The sequence below is a fragment of the Pogoniulus pusillus genome, chromosome 38 (assembly GCF_015220805.1).
Source record: "Pogoniulus pusillus isolate bPogPus1 chromosome 38, bPogPus1.pri, whole genome shotgun sequence".
Classification (NCBI taxonomy): Eukaryota; Metazoa; Chordata; class Aves; order Piciformes; family Lybiidae; genus Pogoniulus; species Pogoniulus pusillus.
Genome location: NC_087301.1, coordinates 1,865,183 through 1,873,586, shown reverse-complemented (window position 1 = coordinate 1,873,586; position 8,404 = coordinate 1,865,183). Strand labels below are relative to the sequence as shown.

The window sequence follows — 8,404 nt, the reverse complement described above, 5'->3', positions numbered from 1 at the left end:
AAAAAAAGTAAAAAGGGGAAAAAAAGTCAAAGAGGGAAAAAAAAAAAAAAGGGAAATAAAAAGGCAAAAAAACCCAAGAGCGACAAAGACCAAAAATAAAGAGAAATAAAAGGCAAAAAAAGAAGTGAAAGAAAAGAAAAAGTCAAAGAGGTGAAAAAAAAGAAAAGAAAAAATAGAAAAGAGAATTTTTTGTTTTTCAAAAAGGAGGGAGGGGAAAGGCAAAAAATAAGGGGGAAAGGAAAAATAAGGGGGGGGGGGGAAGGAGAAAAAAAGGAGAGGAAAAGTGGAAGATAAAAAAATTAAAAGGAAAAAGAAAACGAAAAAAAAAGAAGGGGGGGGAGGGAGACAGACAAATAAAATAAAAAGAAACCCAGCCCACTTCTGGATGTGATCTGAGGCCAGGCAGGCACCCAGCCCCGCCTGCCTCCAAGTGTCAACTCCAGCCTGTTGCTCTCTCAGGGTTAACCCCTTCAGCCTGAAGAGGAGAAGGCTCCAGAGAGACCTTAGGGTGGCTTTACAGTATTTAAAGAAGTGGAAAAGAGCTGGGGCTAGACTTTTGAGCAGGGCCTGTTGTGAAGACAAGAGGTGATGTGGGTTAGCCTGAAGAGGAGAGATTCTTGCTTGTATCTAGTCTGAATTGCTTACAAGGAGGGTGGGGAGACCCTGGCCCAGGCTGCCCAGGGAGGTGGTGGATACCCCATCCCTGGAGTCGTTCTAGGTCAGGTTGTTTGTGGCCCTGAGCAACCTGCTCTAGTTGAAGATGTCTCTGCTGACCAACCCCCCTGAAGGTTGGACTAGGTGGCCTTGAAATGTCCCTTGCAAGCCAAACCCATGGATGATTCAGCCCCATCACTGTTCAGCCACCCACTGTGGCCTAATCTTCATCAGCAGGGCTCAGGGAGCTGGTCCTGACTCAGGAGCTAGGGTCTGGCACTCAGTTGCCTCCCGACTACAGGAGGATTCTCCTCCCAGCAGAGGAGCAGCAGCTCTTTGCCAGCTGGGTTGGAAGGGCCCTTAAAGATCATCCAGTCTCGACCCCCTGCCATGGGCTGAGACATCTTCCACTAGCCCAGGTTGCTCAAGACCTCATCTAACCTGGCCTTGGACAACTCCAGGGAAGGGACATCCACAACCTTCCTCATCTCATTTCAATAGGAGAGGCAGAAGGTGTCCAGGGAGGGTTTATCCTGTGGTCCTTCATCTAGCCAGGGACAGAGAGGGCTTTGGGTCCCAAGGGAAGTTCCAACAGTGATGCACACAAGGAGGTTTCCATGGCCTGGATGAACAGCTGGGTGCACATGGGGTTTCCTCCAGCTGGGATAAGGCAGTAGGCAACACCAGACATGTGGAAAGTACCTGTGAGAATAAAACTATGCAGCCAGCTCCTCCTGCTGCTTTCTGGGGGAGGGAGAGGTCAGTCCTGTTGTGCGACTTCATTTCAAACCCAGCTCTTCCACTTCCAAACGGAGTTCTTCTTCCCATCCATGTTCCCTTGCAAAGGGTGAAAATCCTGCAGGAACACAAAGGGCTGTGGCATCAGGGAGCTGCTGCCACGTCCTCAGTGGTGGCAAACATCAGGAGATGGCCAAAAACATGCTGCCCCTGGCTGGAAACCTGCTCAGCACCAGCTGTAATGAGCAAAAGGAAGCTCCTCCTGATAGAGTCCTCCTCCTTTGCTCTTTAGCCCTCCTTCTCCACCAGTTCACCAGATTCCTGGCTTCTGGAGCACCCTGTGTGCAGTAGTGAGATGTCCCAGAGTGTCCTCGCTGCAGTTCAGGGGCAGTGGGTCCTATCCTGCTCCACAGCCTGATTTCCTAAACCTTTTACAACACATACTCAGGACCAGGCTTGTGCCAGGATCTGTGGAAGCAATCCCAAGGATCAGCTCCTCCATGTTGCAGGATCCTGATTTGATCTTAAAAAGATCAAAAAGGATAAAGCAGCATTTGGCACTTTGGGTTTCCTGGGAAAGCAGAGTCTGGCCATGACTGGGCACAGGGTTAGAGGCTGCTCTCCCTTTGCTCCACGCTGCATTTACATCTGCCTCTCTTACCATCTCTTAAAGCCACATCTCTACCTATCAACACAGCCCCGGTGCTGAAGCACTGCACTGCCTTGGGGTCTTCTTCTACATGTGTGGGGTTTGTGGCCTGGAGGAGGAGGAGATAAGAATTAAAAAGGGGAAAAGCAAGCCCAGGCATGAGGCAGTTTGGTCAGGGCTGTAGACTGACTGCTCCCCTTCTCTCCTGGCAAGGAGATCGGTAGCTGGAGCAACTTCTTCAGCGGCCAAGGTGGATGCTCCTCCTTCTGCACCAGGGGCAAAACACAGTTTGTGTTTGAAAATCACCAGGGAACTGCAGAGGCAGAACCAGGAGCCAAAAAAGAGCCTTGATTCCCCCTCCTCCAACCCCAAGCTCCTCGGAAGGTGCCTGTATGGGTGTGCACCTCGCTAGGCTTCGCTTTGGGTGGGAGGGTGGGTGAGGAGAGGAGGGGTCCCTGCTCCGAGCTAGGACAGGTGAGGCTGCAGGCGGCACGGGGCACGTCTATCCGGCAGGATGCAATTTATCCCCGGCTCTCCGCTCGGGGAGCTGCACCTTTGATCTGGGAGGATGTGCTTGCATCTTGGCTTGGAGGCACCGCTGGTTTCCATTAGCTCCGCGAACGGTAGCTGGAATTGCTCGTAGCTGATACGAGCCTCACCGGGCTCCTTGTGAAGCAGCTCCAAAGCCAGCTGGGAGACAGCAAAAGCCTCACCTGGCCGCCCCCGCTCCCCGCAGCTCCTCCCAGCAGAGGATGAAGCCCCCCCAAGCCTTTTGGAGTTCCTGCTGCTCAGCCCATTCGCAGGACATGCTAAGCCCAGAGCTTGCCTGCCCCGGGGGCTGTGGGTCTCGTTTCTGTGGGGCTGTCTGGGCATGTGAAAGCCATTAACTCCCCCGTCACTGTGATTTAGAGATCCTTTTGATCACACAGCTTGCGAACGGCTGCCCCGCTCCTTTCCGCGTGTCCCCAGCTCTGGAAAGCCAAGCAGCAGGCACTTCCCTCCCACATCCTTCCCACGGGGCCAAATCCTGTCTTCCTGCCGCCCAGCACCCTCCTCCCAGGTGACTTTTGGCCGCCAGGATGAGGCTCACTTTGCATTTGCCCTGCAGCAGCAGCAAGATCTCTCCACGTTGGGGGTCTCCAGGATGCTTCGCTCTGCTCTCCTTGCTCTGCAAAGGGGATCGCATCTCGATTTCCAGCGCCAGGCTGGTGTTCGAGGCATCCCTCCCTCGTTTGTTTCGCCCTCAGCCTGAGGAAAACAGAATTCTGTGAGCGACCTGCAAAGCAGCTGCGAGCTCAAAAAGGATTACCACTAGATGTCAGTGCCAGCCTGCGCTACGTGATGGGAAACCCCAACCCCATCCCTGCCACCCAGCAAGAAGCTGAAGAGCTCAAACCGCACCTGACAGCAGAAGCAATTCCATCACTTTTCCTTTGGAAGGCGGCAGGTGGAACGAAACCCCTCCCAGAAAAGCAACTGGACTTCGAATCGGGGCTTTGTCCTCCTGTCCTACCAAGTCCTCTTCAGGGAAACTATCTTAGGTGCAAAGATTGCCAAAGGAGATTCAGGGAAATTGATCTTACCTGAGGCTGGCAGGAGAGGAGAGGATTTGGGCTTGGTTGGGAGGATCAAGTGAGAAGCAGCAAGTGAGTTAAGCAGCAAAATGTGCCATGCTGGGACAAATCTGCACTTGCTGCACGGAACTCCTTCCTCACAGCCAGGAGAGGGCCCTCCTGCCTCACAAGTGAGGGTGCTGTAGCGTTTGGTACTTTAAACCCCTCAGCACCTCATCGGAAATGCTTTTGTCTTTGCCTTGGTGCACTGCTTGATCCCCTCAGGGCAGCAGCCTGCCCCTGGAAACCTTGCCCTGATGGCACAGGAGGTCTGGTGGCTGTGAAAGTGATGCTGGGAAGGGACCATCACTCCCTTAATGGGGGAAGAGGGGGAGTCAGGTCTTAAGGGTTTAGGAAGGGGCAAAACAGGCAGGCTAGGGCCTGGTTTCTCAGGTGATGATATCATCTCCAAGCATCTGGGGTCTGCCACAGTGTAAGCTGGCTACACCAAGAGCAAAGGGTCATGATGTGAGTTGAAAGGATTCTGCCTCTGATTTCTAACCCATCTTAAGGCACCTCCATATTTCTTCCCTATCTTTAATTGCATTTTGGTTTCTGATTTAATGACATTTCCTACCTTGAAGTGTTTAGGCTGTCAGGGAGTGATAGGACCAGGGGAAAGGAGCAAATCTAGAAGTGGGTAGATTCAGAGTGGATGTTAGGAAGAAGTTCTTCACTATGAGGGTGGTGAGACCCTGGAACAGGTTGCCTAGGGAGGTGGTTAGGACAAGGATCGGTGGATGGAAGCTGCAGCACAGGAGGTTCCAGCTCAGCACAAGAGGGAACTTCTTGACTGAAAGGGTCCCAGAGCACTGGCACAGGCTGCCCAGAGAGGTTGTGGAGTCTTCTTCTGTGGAGCCTTTCCAGGCCTGTCTGGATAAGTTCCTCTGTGATCTGTGCTAGATTGTGTGGTCCTGCTCTGGCAGGGGGGTTGGACTGGATGATCTCCTTGGGTCCCTTCCAACTCCTGACATCCTCTGAGCCTGTGGTAGAAGCCTCATCCCTGAAGGTCTTTAAGGCCAGGCTGGATGTGGCTCTGAGCAACCTGCTCTAGTGTGAGCTGTCCTTGCCCATGGCAGGAGGGTTGGAACTGGATGATCCTCGCGGTCCCTCGCAGCCCTGGCAGTTCTGGTTCGAGGTGCAGAGCACGAAGAGGCCACAGGAGGGCAGCCGTGCGCCAGGCTGGGTTTGGCGCTCGCAGGGGGTGCAGGTGTGGCAGGTAAGGGAGCAGGTTTATGGCTTTCCAAAACCAAGGGCTCAGTCCCACTTCCAGCACCGCAGCCTCCTCCCAGGTTTTGCACTCCCTGGGGAGCTGCTTCTCTGCTTCCCATCTGGCTGTCGAGGCTTGCAAAGTGTCCTGAGGCCATCAGCAAAAGCCTCCAATGACCTCCTGGGCTTTCCCCTTGCAGAGCTGTGCCTGACCTAGAGTTAAAGCCCTCCAAATCTGATACCTCTAAGTCTGACTTAGGGCTACTTTTCCCATGAACCAGCTACATGGAAACAACAAACCAAAGCAAAAAGGTCTAATGAAAACACTCTCCTGTAGAAAAAAGACCAACCCAACACCCACAGCTGAGTCCTCTCCCTCTCCCCATTCCACCCTCCCATGGTTTATGAGCTGACAAAAAATGAAGGAACCTCATAATGTCTTACCTGAGTGATGAGCATCCTCAGCATCCAGCTCATGACGCTCCATCTTCATAGGTTTATTCCAGATGTGCATCATTTGGACAACATTTTGGGGCTCACCCAGCTCTGCAGCTTCACTCTTTGGCAAGCTTGGGGGCTTCATGCAGCTTTGCTTTGTGTATTCCTAGCAGGAGCAGGTCGTTAAGCTAATGACTGAAGGATGGGTCCTGCCTCGGGCAGGTGGGTACAATATAGTCCTGGGTCATCACTCTGCAGGCTGAAGGCCTGTGTGAGAATGAAAAGAAACATGAGATGTTTTGGGGGGATAGGTGAGATTGTCATCTTCCTCCTCTAAATGTCCACTTACTCTTTAAAAACACTCTGGGAAAGTTCCCTCAAACAGGAAAGAGCCTTAAGCACCAAAGGGGGTGAGGAGAAGGGGGCAGCAGTGCCCAGGTGGGCAGCAGAGCCAATGGCATCCTGGGCTGGCTCAGGAGCAGTGTGGGCAGCAGGACAAGGGAGGTTCTTCTGCCCCTGTGCTCAGCACTGCTCAGGCCACCCCTTGAGTGCTGTGTCCAGTTCTGGGCTCCTCCATTCCAGAGAGATGTTGAGGTGCTGGAAGGTGTCCACAGGAGGGCGCCAGAGCTGGGGAGGGGCCTGGAGCACAGCCCTGTGAGGAGAGGCTGAGGGAGCTGGGGGGGTGCAGCCTGCAGCAGAGGAGGCTCAGGGCAGAGCTCATTGCTGCCTGCAGCTGCCTGCAGGGAGGCTGTAGCCAGGTGGGGTTGGGCTCTGCTGCCAGGCACCCAGGGACAGAACAAGGGGACACAGCCTCAAGCTGTGCCAGGGCAGGTTGAGGCTGGATGTTAGGAGGAAGCTGTTGGCAGAGAGAGTGATTGGCATTGGAATGGGCTGCCCAGGGAGGTGGTGGAGTGGCTGTCCCTGGAGGTGTTGAAGCCAAGCCTGGCTGGGCACTGAGTGCCATGGTCTGGTTGGTTGGGCAGGGCTGGGTGCTAGGTTGGGCTAGCTGAGCTTGGAGCTCTCTTCCAACCTGGCTGATTCTATGATCATTGTGCTCTCCAGGCACAGCAATGATCAGCAATGCCAGGACCTGCAAAACTGAGCTCTATGATTTTCATGGTGTTCCCACATCAGAGCTGTGCAGGTGCCAGAGGTGACACTGTGAATTGAGAGCAGGCAGCAGGGATGTTCCTGCTCAAGGAGCAATGAGACAAGAGCAGGCTGGTTTGCTTGTCATGGTGTGGCATATAGACATGTGCTTGAAGATGTTTAAAGCATATTTGCTCTCCTCTCATGGGGTATGAATAGAGTGCTGCTGCCACCCCTGTTTCGTGGAAGAGCTACAAGACACTCAAGGCAGATCCTTCTGCCCATCTCCAGCTGCTCTCATCTAATCTCGTTCAGCTTCTTCTTGGACTAGGGATGGGCAGGTTTTAGCTTACAAGGACCTCCACGTGCTCAGGATTCCCCAACTGACCCTATCTAGACCCAGACAGCTTTTTTACTCCAAGGCCTTTCTTTCCTGGAAAGCCTCCTAATGGTTCACTTTGACTCATCTTCAGTCCCTGGAGAGGATCCTTCCTCCTGCCCATGTGGTGGGGAGCTGGGAGAGCACAGCCTGAACTTTTGGGTGAGAGCCCAGGCCTCTGATCTGCCAACCTTTCAGCTGAAGACAAGAGGGGCTTGCAGTGCTGGCTTATCCCTGCCTACAACCTTTATCTTTGATGTGGAGCTCTCAGATGGCCTCTTTACAACTCTTTCTCTTGTGAACATGAACATCCAGGAGATAAGTGAGGTCTGGGGATTTGTTTCTACTCTCTCATGCCCAAGTTCACACCTTTGGCATCACAACAGTGATCAAAACAAAACAACCTCCCTCAAAACCAAAACAAACCCCAAACCCCAGAAGACAACTCAGCATCACTGTCCACTTGGGGTGAAGAAGGAGGAAAGGAGAAGGAAGGTCCACACTGCAGATCAGCTCATGCTGATATATCAAGATCAGGGTGAGCTGTGGCTCAACCCTGGGTGAGATAAGCTTTAACTTAGTGGTTTCTGGGTAAAAATCAGAGTAGATGAATTTACTTCACACACTTCATCATCAATAGCTGCATGGTGAGGTCCAAAGGCATCGTCCGCCTCCATTCCCTGCTTAGCTTTAGGTCTCCTGTGTCCAGAGCATATCCATTAAATGCAGGCAAAGCACAGTGTGTGAAGAACAACCAGATTCAGACTCAAACACTTGGAAAGACACAGAGTTATCTTGGACCAGCTCCTTCCTGCTGATGCAAAAGACTGTGAGGTGCAGGAACCATTGGGAGGTCCCTAAAGAAGAGACCTGGCTGCTCTCTCCTGGTCCTCACCCTCCAGTCATGGCCACAACCACAACCCTAGGACTGCTCAAGGGTTTTGTCTGGGCCCTCTCTAGTGATGGGGACTGGGAAAATCACATCATGTCCTTGAGCCAGAGGAAAAGGAAGATAGAAATATCCCTCCCTTCTCATCTGGAGTGCTCTGAGGCACAGCAGTAACCCCTGGAGCTGCCTGTACATGGTGAGCCCCCAGGACAACGTATGGTCTGTAGACCCAGCAGCTTCTCTACTCAGTGTGGGCAGCAAAATGAGGGCAGCAGATGATTTGGCTTGCTCAAAAAGCTCTGTCCTTGAGTAGGTGATTCCCACCCATTCAGGGCAAGAATGAGGACAGGGAAGGCTGTGGGAGAGCAAGCAGCTGATCCACCTCTTCACTTCAACCCTGGCACAGCACCAGGGGACAGAGTGAGTCCAGTAAACCTCAGGGTCTCAGCACAGGCAGAGCCAAAGCACTCACATTCTCTGCCTGTCTTTCCCCATCAGGAGGCAATCAGATGTTCTTCAGGCTGGAGATGAAGTCCTGCCAGTTTGGTTTGACTCATCCTCTGCTCCCAGAGCAGCAGTGACTTGATGACGTTTAGGCTGGAGTACCTGGAGTTCTCATGGTGCATGCAGGGACTTCCCCTCTGCTGCCTTTCCCATCTGCTCCTCACGAAGGGAGTGAGAATTTACTGTCCTTAAACACGAAGCCACAAAGAGTGAATAGAGGTGGAGATGAGAAGCACAGCAGC

General features: G+C 52.9%; 1 long non-coding RNA gene across 1 annotated transcript; it reads right to left on the bottom strand.

Annotated features, from left to right (window-relative positions):
- Nucleotides 1-595: 595 nt before the first annotated feature.
- LOC135191127 (uncharacterized) lies at nucleotides 596-3,288 on the bottom strand. The gene is made up of 2 exons (XR_010308731.1): nucleotides 3,132-3,288; nucleotides 596-1,510 (listed from the first exon to the last, which is right to left on the bottom strand). It is a non-coding gene; the product is annotated as an uncharacterized LOC135191127 (long non-coding RNA).
- Nucleotides 3,289-8,404: the final 5,116 nt, after the last annotated feature.